This window comes from Alligator sinensis, unplaced genomic scaffold, assembly GCF_000455745.1.
Source record: "Alligator sinensis unplaced genomic scaffold, ASM45574v1 scaffold560_1, whole genome shotgun sequence".
NCBI classification, from domain to species: Eukaryota; Metazoa; Chordata; order Crocodylia; family Alligatoridae; genus Alligator; species Alligator sinensis.
The window spans coordinates 3907964-3920137 of NW_005841837.1; the positions used below are offsets into that span (position 1 = coordinate 3907964).

The following is a 12174-nucleotide window of genomic DNA, read 5'->3' on the forward strand; positions in this document are numbered from 1 at the left end:
GGGCAGTGGGGAACTGTGGCTGGGCCAGTGGTTCTGGGACCGGTGTCTATGCTCAAGCAGGGGGTGCTCCAAGGAGAGACTGCCTGAGGTGGAGCCATGGCCAGACCACCTGACATGATGCAGGAGCCCCAGCCCAGGGTGGGACATGCCACAGTCCTCCCCTCTTCCTCCCTCCAGCTCCTGCCAGGGCAAGAATCATTCCATTGCCACCCACACAAGTTGGAGCTGCCACAGTCGCTGTACTCTGGCCTAATTGGGATGGGGGTGGCTTCAGGGAGCAGGAGGCTGTGGGTCAGGACTGTGAGGCACAACCAGCAGGGCTGGGGAGGCTGTGGCTTGCAAGTGAGGGGCACCGGGAGGGGTGGGGGGCTGTGGGTTGGGAGTGTGGGGCACTGGCAGTGCCAGCGGGTGATGGGTTGGGAGTGAGGGGCACCCCTGCTCCCAGTAGGTGTCCTTTTTTTTGGAACTCAAAATATGGTAACCCTACCCAGCAGCCTTATCTGGAGCCCTGGGGGCCTCGGGGAGCTGCAGCTGTCACTTCTGCAGCTGGGGGCCTGGCCAGCAGCTGGTGTGTGGCTCCAGCTGGCCAGGCTCTGGTTTTGGGTGGTGTGACTACTGCCATGTGTGCTCCCCTGCGTTGTTTGGGCATGGAGTTTTTTTTGAGTGTGGGATAACTTGGGGTCAAAAAACACCCCAGCACTGCAAGGCAGCAGTGCAAGGAATGCCTGAATGTGCAGTGTGTGGCACTGTAGATGGGTCTGCAGTGCCACATACTACACATTTCACTTCATCTGGACATGGCCATAGGTGTCAACAGAGACTGGTAGAACCTGCACAAATATAAAGCAAGGAATGGTTCCTGTCTTGGAGGCTTTCAGTCAAGATTGAGAGAGGGTGGGAGGAAAGGAGCATTTTTATCCCCACATCAAGGATGCCCTCAAAACGGGAAATAAGCACTAGACATGTATGTTTTTAGTTGTTTAATAGGGCCAGATTCTTCAAGTCCTTGTGGAGTCTTTGCAGCTTGGATTCAGTATAAGCATATATCAGCAGCAGGATCAAGACTGCTGTTTTCCTCTCAAAAGTGGGAGCATTGGAAGCCAAAGAGATTGCTTCGCTGCCATGTCCCACTGCCTTAAAAAAAACTGTGCGAAGAAAAGCACTCCAATTTTGATTCTTCTTCCACCATCAGGTGACACGTCTGGTGGCAAGAGCAGGAAAGTTCTAAGTTGCCTTCAATCACAGGAACCACAGAGCTGGGGAAGTTTTGAAAGTACACATGGGGCAGGATGGGAGGGAGGGTGACTTTAACCCTTGAAGTTGGCAAAGTCTGGCTCTAAGCTCTTCATTCTGGGATTCCTTCACAGACAGATATATGCAGTGTCTGATTTTCCATGCATAGAGATGCAGTCAGAGTAGTTCTGCTACTGGAGTTGGATTGTCCAAAGTGTTCACCACTGACTGGCTCTCCCACTGAAGTCAGCGGTAAAATCCTCTGATTTCAATGGGAGATAATTAGGCCACATATTGAAGGATGTTTTTTTGGGGTTTTTTTGCAAATCCTACATTTAGTCTTATTATAGGTACCTGGTATAAGAATATACCAAGCAAGTCCTCTTTCTGCTTGTTATAGTCACCAGTGAAGAGCATCATAAGCTAAGACAGGGCTGTCCAATTGGTGGCCACTGATGGGTTAGTTTGTGGACCTCAAGCTCTCACTGAGCTGCTGCTCTCCCCATTGCTCTGACTGCAACAGCAGCCAGGGTATCCAGACTCCCCATACGTTCTCTGGCTTGCACTTTCTGTCTCCACCCCAGGGGACAGTTCAGGGTAGCACGGCACAGATGGCAGCCCAGGGTCCCTGCATGGAGCAAATCGTGTCTGGGGAACTGAGGGTGAGTCTGGGGCACCCACATGGCAAGCAACCTGGACAGCCTGTGGCTTGCACTAGTTGCAGCCTGCACAACATGTGGCCCCTGCTGGAGGCTTAGGCAAGGTGTAGCCTGGGGGTGTGTGGCCTCCAGACATTTACAAGTGGGACAGCCCTGAGCTCTGACAAGTCGTCATTTGAATTTTGTGTCCATTTCCCAATGTTACTGTCTTCTTCTCTAGGGCAGGAACCATGAATGGATTTTGAACTAATTAGTCTAGTTGATTTATCTCCAAATTCTGGAATTAACTTGATATCAAGTTAGATTTTTATTTTTTTTTTTAAGTTCTAGAACTCTTTAGCCGAACATCTTGCTTTGTGACACGAACTCTACAAATACAGGGTTTACAATCCTGCAAGCTTACAATCTTACAAGGCTGGGCCCTAGCTAAACATTTAAAATTATATACATTCCCAAATAATGTTCCAAAGATGTACAAGCCAGTTTGAACTAGTGAAACTTTTATTTGGTCCTCTCTGAATCTCTACCCAAAACTTCCACCAAACTTGTTATTCTCTTAGGGTGCATCTACATGTACCCTTGACTGCGCATTTGGTACTGCACAGTCATTTCATACTTGCACATTTGGTACTGAGAAGTTCTGGTGGCACAGTTATTTTTAGACACTATGGGCATATGTAGATGAAACGGGGGCCCTAAATTGAAGTGGTGAGTTTTTAAAAACACCGCTTCAATTTAGGGCCCTTTAAACCCCTGTGTTGTGCACACACCCAAACTTACCTGCCTTTCCAAAGGCAGGGAGGGGAGGGTGAGCTGCCGGGGGCTGGAGCGGTCACTGGGCTGTGCGGGGGAGGACAGACTGGTGCTTGCCTCCGCAGCAGCAGTGGCCCCCCGACCTTGGTGGCACTAGCCCTTCAGCACCTGGCTCGGTGGTCCTGGGGGGCACCACAGCTGTGGAAGGAAGCACTAGGCCCCTGAGCAGCTCAGGCAGGCAGGCAGGTTCCAGGGGGGGAAAAAAAAGATCAGGCTTGCCGTTTTTCCTGGGCGGAGCCTGCCTTCTGAGGCTGCAGCCAGGCTGCCTGCATGGGCTTCCTACAGAGTCCCCGAGCTGCACGGAGCCCAGTGCTTTGCTCCATGGCTGAAGGGGCAGCAAACTAAAACTCGGAGGATTTTTGGCTTGCTGCGCCCCAACTCATTTAAGGCGTATTACACCGCTGAATTTCCTTCAGAGGCTGGAGTTAATGCGCAAAAAGCTGCCGACGTGTGCAAGCACTGACACCATTAAAGCAGTGCAAAAGCATTTAACCTGCTTTAAAGTGTCATGCACACATACACCCCGTTTCATCTATACATGGCCTATGTCACCGTAGCAATGAGCTACGGTGATGTAGCTCATCACTATAGCGACGTAGCATCAGCATCACGGTTTGTGCCTGCTGACATTACATCATCATAGCAATGAGTTGCATCACTATAGCTCATCCCTGTAGTGATGTAGAGCCTTGTGTAGACACACCCTTATTGTTGGGAACAAAAGGAAAAGTGCTGATATGATATAAGAAGAGTGTTCTCAGAATATTTCTGGCTTGAACAGAAGCAGGAAGTAATTGCATTCTCATGAGAAATCATGAGTGTTCCAACTTAAAATTTTGAGACCCAAGGGGCACCAATAAAAGTGGATTGCATACGCAGTTTTGGGTTCTTATTCAGACTGAACCTCACTACTTTGAGATTTGCCAAATACTATATTAAAAAAGAAAGTAGCTGCATGGAACACATTTTTGACTGGCTCTAGGCTATTTCTCATGCACAAAACTAACATCTTTAGCGATTCTTACGATTGTAATAATAACAATGATGATGCACTGGAGACTGGTTAATTTAATGCCTCTTTCTCTCTGTCATTCAGCGATTCAGTCCCATGATCTTATGTGCCATAGCAAAAACTATGTCAGTGTTGTTGTCGTCATCAAGATAATGGTACCAACAGTTGAAGAAAAACAAAGAAATAGGCAGGTTGTTCAATCAGTGACGTCTTTGGATTTTCAAATTCCCAAATATTTTTAAAACATGGTCTGTTTCTAATTGTTTCAGAACTTTCAACTGGATGCACTCACTTTTTGAACTAATGCAAATGCCAACTTGGCAGAGCACAATGTGATGTAAATCAAGAGAGACGACCTAAGCAATACAAGTTAAATGAAAACACACTTTTTTTCCCCCCCGATCAGATATTTGCTGTCAATTTGGGTGAAGAATATTTGATTCAAATGGATGTTGTCAGTATTGGCAAATAGAAAGGATGAATCTTTCCAACTCCAGATATTTAAAGGCCTGATCCAATACTCAGTGATGTCACTTGAATTCTTTATGTAGACTTCAGTGGTCTTTGGGTAAGGGTCTCTGTGTTTGATTGTCTGCTCTTCCTTGCCGAAAAAGTGATGTTGAGCACAAATGGACAAACATTCAAAAAAGTATTTTTGAACAGAGCTATATGATTTTTTTTCAAAGAAATAGTTTCTTCATTGCTACTGTCACCACCAGTCACCAAAAATCAGTTCTAAACTGATCAAATGTATTTGAGAATTTGGATCAAATTCAGTGAATAGTTTAGGCCAAAAGGTTGATGCGGGGTGGGAAACGCAGTACAGGAAAACATTTTGCTTTGACATTTTCTTTTTTTTTTACTTTGAAATGATGACTTAAAATGAAATTTAGCTATTTTTTCCTTATTTAAAAGCAGTAAGAATGAAACAAAACTATGGGGTGGGGCATACAAAATAATTTATTAGATCCAAAACAAAATTTCTAGGGATTAGAAGAGGAGTTATGTTGGCTAGCAAACCAAAATTTTCATTGTGGGTGAATCTGAAGTGATTTTCTTCTCCAATCTTTTTTCTTCAGCCATTGAACTGAAACTCAGTGATTCATACAGTTCTATTTCCAAACATTTATTCAAGTAAAAAGAGTATGAGTTTGCTTTGGTGGTATTCATGAACAGAACAGATGAAAAATTGAGGAATGTGCAGAAAATATAGTTTGTCCTATGGAAAGTCAAATGCTCGGATATTTCATGCTAAAACCAAAATATTGTGTCTAAAAATAAAAATATTTCAATTTATAAATGCTGACATAGAATATCCTTCTCCTTTTGTCCTTCTATAGGCCAAATACATCCCCATTATGATCTCTGATCTGGGAAGGGAAAGTTATCTAGTACCTGCTGCTTGGAGCTGGCCAGAATCCGAGTGGCAGGATAACCGGCAGGATATCCAGACACATTACGTATCGAGATATGTAGTCTGGCTGGCCAATAGACAAGGGCACCTCCACATGCACATGCAGGGGCTTGCATTTGCCATAGGAAAAATAGCAGCAGCACAAACTTGTGCCACTCCCTTTTGCTGCTGTGCACATCACTGCACATGGGGTTTGGTGTGGGGCAAAATGCCCCGCTTCAGAGAAACAGCTGTTTCCCCATACCTGCCATCTCCTGGCATGCTGAAGGAGCTGGAGGATAACTAAAGGAGACGCTCTGGTTGGTAGCCAGAGCATCTCCCTGGAGGACCCAGCCTCTGTCTGCTGGTGCATGCTCCTGGAGTGTGCACTACACCACTTTTATTTCTGGTAATTTTTTTGACACTGGGATCTCCCAGAGGGAGCATGGCACAAGCATTCCCCAGGGACAGCTGCCAACAGCACACAGTGTGCCGCTGATTCTTGCCCCTGGGGAACTAAACATCTTCGCTTGTGTGGATGTGGCCCATAAGGTTATGCAGCATTTCTAAATTGAAATCATTCCGTTTTTCAACAGAAACTTAAGTTTCCATGGAAACCTTCCGTGTTTTCCTGTGCTTTACTTGTGGCAGGTTAGCGTGTTAGGTCTATGTTGTCTCAGGATTGAGGGTAGTCTTTTCTAGAGATTAGGTTATGGTTGTATAGGATGGTTTGGATAAGGATGATCCTTCCTCGGGCAGATGTTTGGACTAAATGACCTTTGGAGGTCCATTTCAACCGTACTTCTGTATGACTTCTATGAAAGCAGAAATTTGTAATGAAAAACTACATATTCTGCTGAAAAAGCATGTGTGACAGAAAATGTCCAAACTTTCCTTTAATTTTAGACAATCATGTAAGTGATTGTTCCAGTTTATTTTTCTACAAGAATATTTATGTGCTGTTTCATGCTAGATATGGTCTCCAAGGTTTTTGAAATGTGTTTGACTTCAACCTCCTGTTTGAAAAGTCTTACTCATTTAATCAAGGAGAGAAATAATATCCCATGTGACCGATCACACACCATTGACAGTGACTAATGAATAGTGGAAGACAAGAGTTGAAATGAATAGCTCACAGATAAGCCATTAAATGAAGTATGGACCATTCAAATACACAGCCAAACATTTGAAATAACTAATACATTCACTAAAACTGAAGCTTGTTTACACACATTTTGCAGAGTGGAAAAAACTAACATTATTGAAAAAATTACTAGCTGCAAATAATTTGCCAAGCTACAATACTGATTTAAATAGTATGAGAGCTTGCTTGCAGATGAATATAAATATATTGTTTAAACTATTTTTCTCCCATTCTTTTTTTTTTTTTTTTCCAAGCAAGTGGCATATCACAGAGACTAGGTAATCCTTTACCCATGTTTTGGTGTAAATGTGGGAATCTAATGCAGGGTGTTCATCCGTCACCTGTCAAAACTGGTAATCAGATTGTTCAGAAACCAGGGTTTCCGTATAGTGGAAAATGTCAAATTTCTGATGGGACAATGTTCTACGTTGACTGGGGGGAGGCTGCAGGGGAGAGGAGGGAGAATATACAAAGTTACAAAGTTTTCCATCTCAAAGACTTTTTCATAAAACTATACTTCTGAGGTGAACATTGGCAATTTCCTGTCCCAGCACCTTGACTACCAAAGGAGCTGCAGAAAAGATTGATAAGGGACCTGTGGACCTTGAGAGCTTGGAGGGTCCTGGATCCGAAGCCTGTCTGCCAAGTGGGCTGTGGAGTCTCAAGACACAGAACTGGCTGGCTGGTAGCCAGCTACTGGGGGACTCCTGGAGCTTAGTGTCCGAGAAGAAAGCTACTCAGGGCATCAAAGCCTTGAGGAGATCAGTGGCCTAGGAAAACAGACAACCTGGAGAACCAGACCTGATAGAAAATGAGGCAGGCTGACTGGACAGGCAATCTGCCTCTTTCCATCAAAGCTTTTGATTGAATCAATGTATTCCCACAAAGACCACATCCAGATATGCAGTGGCACGAGTAGTGACACAAATTTGTGCTGCTACATTGTGCTCAGCACATGCTCCTGCACATGCACTTTGTTTGCAGACAGACACCTTGTCCTGCTTTAGTCAAACTGCCCTTGCCTAGCTCCTCCTGGCTCCTGCCTTGCACAAATGGGGCAGTAGAGATGCTCTGACCAGCAGCCAGAGTGTCTCACTGGAGGGCTAAGCCTCCACTTGTTCTGGTACACGCTCTTTTTCATGTGCTCTGTGCCACTTTTTTTCCTGGTGCTTTTTTCCAAGTAGTAAAGTTTGCCCCCACACTGCAAATTTGCAGCACGGGGCACATTTTAATGTTCCACGTGTGCAGTTTGTGGCACCACAGAGAGGTGTCTGGTGCCACAAACCACACAAGCCTGCATATCTGGATGTGGCCAAAATCCCTTGACTTCCACTTCATTTTCTTTTTTTTTTTTAAAGACTTGTTCTATAAGAAATATTTTCAGACCTACTCAGATTAGAAACTATAATCAAGATGGTTAAAAATGTTGACCCTTGTGAACTGATGTCAGCTGCTGTCTTGGAATATTTCAGGCATGTTCCTGGAATAAGCTGAAAGCAGCAGCTAATTATTGCGATTAATATTAGATCTAGTTGGGAAAAAGATTTTTTCCAAGCCCACAGACCTTGATGATGAAAACTATTTTTATTTTCAGCAACAATTTTCCTTCAAATTCTTTTGCTTTCGTACTGAAGAACCAACATTGGGCACCTTTTCATGAAAACATCTCTTTTGTGAAAAAATCTAATTCCCCTTGAAGAACACTTTTTAAGAAAAAAAAAAAAAAATTAAACAGTTATTTGTTGGGCTAATTGTTGGCTATTTCCAAAGAACTTATAGTCTAAGTCGATCTTTGGGATTCACTTCTATAAAAATCTACACAAAACATGTCTTAACTTTCTTCCTTTGTTCCCAATCTGTTTTTAGAGTCCATGTAATCTTTAACAATTTTTAAGGAAATAATGCTTTGCAGGACAAAAATCAGACCATGTGAGATCCTGGAACAGAATGCTGGTGTTTTTTGGGAATGTGTTTCTAAATATACTTGGTGTGTAGGGGGGAGAGAGTGAGCGAGAGAGAGATTGATCACAGGAAGGAAACAGATTGTGTTAAAGGAATTAATAAAAAAAAGGTTTAGAAGTGATTTTTAAAAGTTATGGAAAGTATCTTGCTTGTATCCGATCAAAGCAAGGGTAATAGTAACATCCAAAGGAACATATGTAAATGCTTCCACAACATTTATTTCAATTGTCATGCAATGAAATAACTCTTCCATAATAGCATTTATACTTCAAGCCAACATGCTACACTTCAAGGCAAAGGATTTATAATCCCACTGGTATTTGGTTTTAACTAAATGTTATATAGAGCTCATTTTATGGCATAATACCCAAAGTTAAACTTTGATAACCATTTTTCTGTGTTTTGTATATTCTTTCTTGGAATATTTCTTTTCAGCATTATGGGCTCAATATTCAGCTGTGCTGAGCTCATGCTTCTTCTGAATCTAGAGCTGGCTAGAAACCAGTCCCCAGCCAAGTGAGAATAGCCACAGGGACTGCTTTATCTGATGCCAGCTGGATGGGGCTCCTATAGACAGTTCCATCAGCACAGCATTCCCAGAATGCAATACACTCCTGCCATGACTGCCTACCCTGAAATACCCCCTCTGCTGAAATAAGGGAAAGCGTAGTGTGTTGCTGACTAAGCTAGTTTGCTAGCACAAAGATGGCAAGGGAATCAACGGTGGCCCATTAAGGAAGCTTTCAGTTCATTTTGCATGGCTGAAGGATTTTTAAGGCAGGCCAAGGGTCTGGTTCTGCATTCTCTATGGTATATGTGCAATGACACAGACTCTGTCAGTATAATGTATCATTAAGTATAATTGCTTATAAGGCTGTGCAAAGCTTCAGTTTCTGATTTCAATTCGGCAGAGATTCAGCCCAATTTGGTGGGTGCATCTCTGAATCTGAATTGAATTAGGAGACTGAATTGAATCAGAACTCTCCAAATGGATTCGGAAAGATTCGGCGATTCGGACTTTAAATGTTTTTTCTACATACTTCAAGGTACCTGGCAGCTCATGAATGCTGAGATGCTGGGGTGGATGGAGCATCCCACAGGAGTGTGGAGGGCTCCCCAGCATGCTTGGCAGCAGACCCAGAGGTGGACTAGAAGCACTTCTGGTCTATTCGTGGGTCTGCCAGGGAGCACGTTGGGCCCCCCTCCCTGCATCTTCCCAGCTTGGCAACTGGTGCCTCCTGGATTTGTGGGAGGATCTGGGGGCCCCCCACAGCCAATCGCCAAACCAGGGTCGGCACAGTTGGTGGTAGACCCAGAAGTGGACCGGAAGTATTTCTGGTCCACTTCTGGGTCCGCCACCAAGGATGCTGGGGCGCCCCCCCCCCCCCCCCAAATGCTCCTGTGGGATACTCCATCTGCCCCACCATCTCAGCACTCAGGAGCCATGCCTGGTGCCTCAAGGTATGTAGAAAAAACATTTAAAGCTGTGTCTCTGGCCAAATAGCTGATTCTCCAAATCAGCATCTAATCTTCAGATTTTGATTCATCCAAATCAAATTGGGGACAGTGAATCAATTAATCGAATCACTGTCCCCAATTTGGGCCGAATCTCAGTCAAATAAAGCCCATTTTGCATGCCCCTAATTGCTTGTAGTATTCAGGAAAACCACACTTTGTCCCGTATGTCCCGTGACTTTTAGTTTAATTTGCTGTTTTGTACAGTAAGTTGATAATAATGCTAATGATATGTTAATAAGTTAACAAGGTTTATTTTAGACCTTGCATGTTCATGCAGCTCAGAAAACTTTCAAAACAATGAACCTGATCCTGCACACATTAATGAATACATTTCCTTTTTAATAACTATGGGCTTGATTGAGAACAAGCTAGAAAATATGTTGTTTTTAGAAAATGTTATTTATGTGAAAATGTGAATCCTGGAAAAAAAAGTGATTCACTCTATTTACTGTGATCTAGATTTTGATCCAGGATGCTGGGCTGCCTCCTGATTTGGTACATCATCCAACCAATCTTGCTAGAAGCAGAAAGTATCTTCTTTTAATGAATGACTAGTTCCTAACATGTTATCCTGCATCACTCCAGCAAAGACAAAGGAGCTATTCTACTTTGCAACAGCCAAGGATATCTCCCAGAACTTTTAAATATACTGCTCTGCATTCCACAGCTTATTCAGCTGCATAAGGAAGGTTAATTAAAACGGAAATGTAAGATCAACAATAGTGAACCAGTAATTTTTTTTTTTGTTTGTTTGCTGATCTGAAGCTTGTGGCACATTGTAACAGTGAAGTCACATCACAGCCATTAAACTTTTTGCCTTGCTTCTCTCACATAGTAATTACCCAAGGTCTTACACGTTCTTAGTGTGAATTCTGGTGAAAATTAATAAAGCCCTTTTTCTCACCCTTTTTACACTCAAGGTACTCCTGGTTAGAATCAAGGTACCCCTAAGAAAATGCCGGCACTTGGTTTTCAATCAATTTTAACTAATGAAAAATAATAGAACAATTCTTGTTGCAAAGAACCATGACAGGTGAAGATGATTTTAATACCATGAATTCCTATTGGAAATCTTTGGGTTTAGCTTGTAAATCATATTTGCACACCTAATAGTGCTAATATTGTGCTGCACCCTGTAATTCTCTTGAAAAAAAAATCTCAAGGCACCCAAGGTGCCATGGTACCTGGTTGAGGATCACTGGTCTAAGATGTCATTTCAATAATTAACCAGTTCTTCACTGTAGGCCAGAAATGTTTTTTTCCCACCAGTTAGTTAGAGAGTTGTTATTATGGTGCAAACTGGGCTGCAGAAAGCTGTTGTTATTTGTGGGTACCCCAACTATTGGAATTGTTGCCAACATAATTGCAATAATGAAGTTAGGGCCCATACACCACCCAAATACATCTAACTCCCACAGGTTTTCTTGACAAATCCTATACTATCTGAAAGCTCCTCAGTCTTTCTCTTCATTGTAATTTCTTATTTTTCATGCACACACATTCCCTGTATTCTTTGCTAGCCTTTTCATTTGACTGCAATGGTCATCTTGCTATTTTTTACTAACGGCAGATATAAGTTCATATGGTTCCCATTACCACAAAATATTACCTTACTTTAAACCATTTTGCAAATGAGTAGATATGGGGGGAAAATTATGTTAAATCTAAATGGCAATTTGAAGAGCTCAAATTATTTGTGTCAATTGTACAGCTGGTCTGGGTGACTATATTATTTTAAAATAAGATGGACTAGCATGAAGTACTGATTAAAAGCATTCATTATCTTCCAGAATGGTGGTGCTAAGCATAGGAAGGAAAGCATAGTGGAATGGATGGTAGATCCCCATCTAGGAGATCTCCCATCAGGAGACCCAAGCTCGGTGTTGTCTGTCATAATTTGAGTGACTTTGGGCAAGTAATTTAGTCTGCCTTCATCATCTTAAAGGCAAAAATTAAGAAACTTTGTACCCCATAATAGTATTAAGAGGATCTGTGGGGCAGAACTGTGCTGCTACCCAGCACGTCCACAGGTGGCAGATAGTGGAATGGCCATCAGGGAAGGTTAGCTGTGAAATGAGCAGGTGCTACTCTGTGTCACAACCCAGTGATTTTTGTGGCTCGGCACTATGGAATTTCCTGGCCACATGAGAGCTTCTTTGCACGGCAGAGTGTTCTGCTGCAATTGAGAGCCCGCGTGCAGGAGAGAGTTCCCGCCAATTTACAGTTTCCTTTGCAGGATGCATTTCTTCTTTGCAGCACAGAAATGCATGGTGCAAAGAGTTCCCGCTATTCGGATGTAAATTTGTGCCCCGCTATTGGCCAGTGCTAAATTATTCACACGTGGCGGCTAGTAATTGGCTCGCTGGCCGTTTAAAATTCCGTGCGACTTCCGCCCAAGTCGAAGAGCTTTGAGCACGCTGCAGAGTGCCTCTGAAGTTAT

General features: G+C 43.2%; 1 long non-coding RNA gene across 1 annotated transcript in view; it reads left to right on the forward strand.

The window, feature by feature from the left end:
- Positions 1-10440, forward strand: part of LOC102385808 — a 69987-nt gene extending 59547 nt beyond the window's left edge. The window contains exon 3 of the long non-coding RNA XR_322856.1: positions 10194-10440. This is a non-coding gene — a long non-coding RNA (uncharacterized LOC102385808). The remainder of the gene's footprint in view (positions 1-10193) is intronic.
- Positions 10441-12174: the final 1734 nt, after the last annotated feature.